The sequence below is a fragment of the Ixodes scapularis genome, unplaced genomic scaffold, assembly GCF_016920785.2.
Source record: "Ixodes scapularis isolate PalLabHiFi unplaced genomic scaffold, ASM1692078v2 PGA_scaffold10__122_contigs__length_95168666, whole genome shotgun sequence".
In the NCBI taxonomy this organism is placed as follows: Eukaryota; Metazoa; Arthropoda; class Arachnida; order Ixodida; family Ixodidae; genus Ixodes; species Ixodes scapularis.
The window spans coordinates 37,453,749-37,460,140 of NW_024609836.1; positions in this window are offsets into that span (position 1 = coordinate 37,453,749).

The following is a 6,392-nucleotide window of genomic DNA, read 5'->3' on the forward strand; positions in this document are numbered from 1 at the left end:
GAAATGTTTGAACACGTGGACATTGGTTGTGCAGTCTTTTGTGACATTTGGAAAGAAAGGGAGGTTGATTATCGTATGTCTGCGTGTGTCAACTGTGGCCATGTTGATATACAGTAAAACCTCGTTATAAAGAAGTTGAAGGAGCGGTCGTAATTACTTTGTTATAACCATTAGTTTGTTATAGCCAATGTCCATTTCTTCCAACTATTCAAGCAAGGGGAATTATGATTGCTTTGTTATATCCATTTGTTTGTTATATCCCATTTTGTTATAACGAGGTTTTACTGTAGTAAATTTTGAGCTCGAAGCGAATTGTGGTTTTGACTTAATATTTTCTAATTAAATGGAGAAAAGTGTTCACTACTGTTGCGTTATGAACAAAAATACAGCTGAACTTGTGAAGGTTGTCCCAAACTTCCATTTGTCCTCCTCTAAACTCACTTAATTTTAAATAAGTGTATCTATGAACTGTGGCCTCGGAAAGTTCTATGCCTACAGTGGGGGATGGCAAGTAAGCTATGAATTTGACATAAGATCAAACCTATAGAGGTGTGCAACTACACTTAGAGGGCAACTCCACCCCATTTTTACTATTTTAGGGTTATGCTCTGTTTAGTTGAAGTCGGCGGCCCTGAATCACGAGATATAATTTGCTTTCTGGTAGTTTGTAAAGTTTTGTAGATATTGCGTATCCATCTTCCGTTCTGGCAACACTGCGAAACCGAAACTGCCAGCTCGAGCAGCTTGGCAACACTAATAATCAGCTGTGCGTCGACGGCATGACATAGTTCTCGTCCTGCGCTCCTGAGCCGACACACCGACACGGCCGGCTCAGTTGCACGTGGAGTTTCAAAACAGAAGGCAAATTGCACATTTTCTTTTTTACCGCTGCACCAAATGTAGTAAGTGTTAGTGTGTATATATATAAATTTGCCGGGCGAAAAGCCAATCCGACTGCTAGAAGTAATATGACGCGGTCAGTGCCGGCGCAGCATGACTGTATTTGTTTTTTTGCTTGCAGCAAGAGAAAAACAAATAATGGGAGATAGATGGACAGATGGTATCCACAAGCGGTCTTAGTTGTTAAAGGGGCGGTGCAACGATATTCAATTGGAATGTTTTTCACTTTACATGAGCTTACTGGCGCTAGTGGGACTCAAGGATACTCGCACGCAACGCCACTGACCAAGAAACTTCTTTGTTGCGCTGTAATTTCGAAGACAAAACCAAGTGTTTTCATTCAATCTCTCCTTCGCAAAACCTGATGACGTAGCTGGGCGGTAGCAGTACCGCCCAGTGACGATATTTGAATACGGCTCATAGATTGGACCCGAGCATGGCGTGGACACTCGATTTGGGCTCGTGATAATCGAGAGCTCAAGAAACATTCGGGTAGTGTCCTGTGTCCAATCGCTGCAATGACGACAACAGCCGAACCATAACAATGTCTGGAACTCAGCGCGTGTCCTGTGCCTTGCCAACCCTAGCGCATGGCTATGATCAACATTGGCGGCATATAATCGGCTCCAGATCACGTGGCCGCTTGTTCTGGCTGTGAGTTGAGGGGGTGAACTCTGCTCATTTTTTAAATTTTTTTTCTGCGACTTCGATTGCGTGTGGTGAAAACGAACGGGTATTTCACAGATCATTAACGTCAGGGATTCGTTCTAAGCGGTTTTTGCGCAAAATAAAAATATCAGTGCATCGCCCCTTTAAAGCTAAGGTGCTTTTATGTGTACGCTAGTTTGAGCTGCTGCGACCGGCGCTCGTGCTGGAGCAGCCGGTGGACAGTACGTGAACAGCGACTGCACCACATCGTTCTTCAAAGACGCATGTTTCGTGGAGAAATTCACAGCAGTCAGCAGCTGCAGATCCCGTGTGTAGCTGTCTGGCGTAAAGTGCTGGGAGAAGAGCCTCGTGTTGGAGCTTGAAGTCCACGGTCTTCTGAAGCCTATCCGGCGAACGGCACCGACCCACACCTTGTGCCTCTTCCGGTTTCTTGGCAACTAATGGAACCGCAGCTCCGGGTTGCGCACTGGATTGTTGGTGCAACCCACAGCACTACAAGTTGTGCTCGGCATTGCCCAACGCGAGTCCGTCAAGTCTCTCCGGCTCCACGACACGCGCGTGAGCAAGCAGCACTGCTTTGCTCTCTTCCACGCATTCGTGGAAGCTATATTGCAGTTGAATAAACTGCCAGGACCTAAAAAAAAAAATAGGAGGACACAGGATAATGTGGTAAGCACCTCTTGCCGTCAGCAGAATCGCAGAATGCCACATGAAACGAAGCGTCCGTGGCGTCTGTACGAGAGCGTAGGACGAAACCTACGTCATTGCCCAGTGCTGCTTCACTAGCTCACCTGGTGCCAGCGTTGCTCACCCGCTGTCGGGCCGCTAACCCAGCTGGTAGAACATTTTTAATATTGGTTTTAATCGGGAATGCGGTGTTGGTCTGACATGATTTTTTTGGTGTGACCATATTTTCACCCCCTAAAGTGATATCGGCCATTTCTATAGGGTCTACTTTTTGAGTGGAGTTACCCTTTAATCGAGGGGATATATAAATTTTGTCGTATTCAAGTATCTTTTCTTTAATCTCAAATTTTAGAAAAGGAAAAGCACGAATGATGAAAGCAGGCTGTCAGGACATCGCTGTACAGCATATATGCTCTTGTGTAAAGCCACAGTTTAATTTTGAAAAATTTACTTCAATGTAGATATAAACAGTTCTGGAGCTTCCATTTTTTTTTAAATACACTGGGTGCACATACACCATCCTGAATTGAGTTTTTTCTCCCAAACAAGCGGCTGCGCTGCGGTGTCAGCTCTGAGAGTATTGCTTCTCCTCAATGCACGGGGGCATGACACAAAGCACACTTGTTGGGACTAACCCGCCGTCATAAGCATTTAGAAAAATGTGAATATCGCAACTCATTTTGAAGTGAATATAGAAAAGTGTATTATTTGAAACTACTATTCAGATATTCGCACAACCTTAGCAGATGCTTTTGTTGTTTTGGCATGCACATTACTAATTTCTAAATTTCTTTTCTATACCCATTTTCACCTTTAGAAAAAACTGAGTTTTGCGCATTGTTCATACGCGATGCGAAGTAGGTCTTACGAGCTTTAGTTGTCAAAGGAAAAAGCAGTGCTTTTGGCGTTTGGGACGTGTACGTCTTGATAAGATAACATACACCTAATCTAAAATTGACCTACATTTATCTTAATTCTCTACATAAAGGGGGAAATTTGTAATGCTCCACGAGGAGTCTGACTTCTCTTTTTAATATGGTTCTTGAGCCGAAAACGGGTATACAGTGCAGCCCACTTATAACGACACCACATATAACGATATACCACTTATAACGATCGTTCCTAGACTGGAAATTATCAGTTTCTAGTCCAGGTACAACGATAATCGGTTATAACGATTTAAATTTTGGGTTTTCTTATTATCAATATAAGTGGGTTGCACTGTAGATGGTTCATGTCTGTGTCTGTCAGAGTTCTGGTTTATGCATTCATATTCTAAGTTGGGTCAGGCAACAAGGGTCATTGGGTTGAGCTTTTGCAATATCAAGTTTTCTTCGAATGGGAAGGCTTTTTCACTCGGTGGTTTGTGCACGCCCTGAGCACAAACCCGAGTTTGGAAGCTGGAATGGATGCAAACTGCTTAAGGGAGAACACTGGTCTTGGACCTTTCTTTCTTATTCTATGACCGAACCCATTGAAACTGCACAAACTTGTTCAGCTTTTTGTGCTGATTTCAGATATCTGGTTGTTTTCTCAGTCAGTAGAATTCTCCTCAAGATAAATAAAACTTGCCTGCCACATGGCTAGATACTACAAAGTGTAGAGCATACAATGTTGGAAGTACTTTTAAGATAAACCTATTATTAGTGATTTTACTACACATTGAAGTTCAGTGAGTGCTCAATGCATGGCTAACAAGTTATAAAACAAAAGATCAAATAGAAAATATTCAAGAATTATATTAGAAAACCTACCCTCAACATTGTATACTTCACACATTTAGCTGCACATTTCAATAAAGGTTATATTTGTACCTACTCTGGATGCTGAGATGTCTCTCCTGCAAATTTTCAACAAGTCCAAAAATTGTGTCTTGTGAAAACAATGTTTTAGAGTCAACTTCAAAGCACATTCAGCCCGCATAGACATTGTTAATTGATTTATAGCCCAAATATTCATCCACGAAATTAGAAGCCTGGCAAACTCGGAAGGACAACAGCCATCGCCATTTTCAGAAGAATGCAGTTTTAGGGTGTTTTTGGCTCCAGAGACCCATGTCCCCCCTTAAGCAAATATCAACTGTAATGCTAGCCATTAATAAAGTGGTTGCAATTGCTTCTAGGCACATCAGAAATTCTTTTCTGCATGCATAGATGAAACCGGTTGGCAATAGCATTCCAAAGAATAGAGAGACTTTGCGTCCTCAATAGTGGTTCCCGTGTTATGCAAGTTTGAACATCTTGTACAAAATTGTGCCGTCTTATCCCAAGACATTTCTCACCCAATGTTCTCCTTTTTACCTCTTCACTTTAGCGTGGCGGTCATATGGGGTTTTACGATACCCCTTGTCGATCGGACAAAGTCTGCTAAGCCAACATATCGTCGTAACTTTCTCAAAGGCCATTTCATATTTTTCCCTCTGTACACCTAAGCTCCCGCTTTTACCAGAGTAAAGTATTCCAGTTTCCAGCCTCGCGGCAGACAGGCAGACGACTCACTTTGTCCCGGGATATCAGCGGCATTAATGTGCCGTTCTCTCCGACAGTGCCAGAAGAGATACTTCCCACTCCGACGGGAGCCGGTTTTCCCACGAAAGACATCGACGGAGTCTCGCCCTCCCGTTTGGACCTGGAGGGACACTGGAGTGACCGTGCGGTGAAAGAAGGCAAGCTCAGCCGCCACTTTTTCCTTTCCCACCTCCCTTTCTTGACGCTACCCTTCACCTTGACTCGTCGTACTGACAGTGCGGTGGATGCTACGTGCCCGTCAGACCAGTGATACGGCCATTTTTCCACACATAGTTACGCTTCTGGCCATACATATGTGCAGAGAGCGGGGTAAGGCGAAGAAAGGAAGCAGTTGAATGGGGGGGGGGGGGGGGGTGTTCGGCCAGCAGGTAGCTCCCACCGCACCGTCAGCTTTGAGCTGAGCAGAGTATAAACAGAAACTGAAGAAAGCCAAGCCGCCGTTCTTCCTGCATGCTGGCATCTGCTTGCCACATCAAGTTCCTCACGTGCTTTGTTCATTTCAACAACTGTCTAGAAAGCATTTTACCAACAAGAAAACATCAACGACCACTTTCTTTATTCAAGCAGAATTTTCTTTTTTACTAAATTTTTAATTTTAAATATTTTACTTTTTTTTTGTTAGCTTTTTTTGTTAGAGAACAAAATATGGTTCTTTACTTTCCAACAACTGCATCAAATACTAAAATGTACTAATTTTGCGAAGAACTAATTTCGACCAACTTCACAATATAAAAACATTGAGGGAAATGTTGCGCCCACTAAATATTCCGGAAATTCAGACTTAGCTAAATCCACGAAATTAGGTGACCGCAAAAATAAAGTTGTTTACGGTACAACAAATGCCAAGGTCTCGAGCTTTTATTGAATGTTCTTCTCGAAGAAAAGAATTTGGGACGATGGCCTAGAAGAATGCATGTGTTGGAGAAGACTGCAACAGAGCGTCAGCTTAACATTCCCGGCCGAGGTTTGCACGGCAATACGTTTGACCCTCTTTTAAAAGTAAACATTGAAAATGAACATGTGATTTACCAAGTGCCGCAACCACAAAAGCTCTGCTGTGCCTCTTTGAGATACCTCGGTATCCTCGCACAACCCCTCAATACACGGAAGAACGACTTACAACGACACGCGAGTCGTCGTCATTTGTTAGTGACATATCCGCGCTCTTGAACATACACCGTGCGTCCAAAACTTGGCCTAATGCGTAATGAAAAGAAGAAAAAAAAGGACACACAACCAGCAGCATAGCACCATTAACCATATAAAAAAAAATTTTGTTGACCCCTGAGCTGACAATGCTTTGAAAGTTTCACTCTCGCCCTCTTTTCATCACTTGATCCCACCCCCTGCATGTGTGCATCGACTGAAGAGTAATCCCGTGGCTAGAGATAGGTATAGGACTGGTCCGACGAGCACACAGCTTCCACCGTACTGTCAGTTTAAAAATGAAAGGAGTATGGTCCTCCTTGAAAAGAAACCCATGAGCCTGCTTGCAGAATAGCCCAAAAGGTGATCTACGAATCCTAGCCAAGCGATAGCAGCAGCCCCTTTCGGTGCTCATTTCGTGTGACTAATTCCTGTCGTTCAGGTTTGGGGGTTATAAGTTGC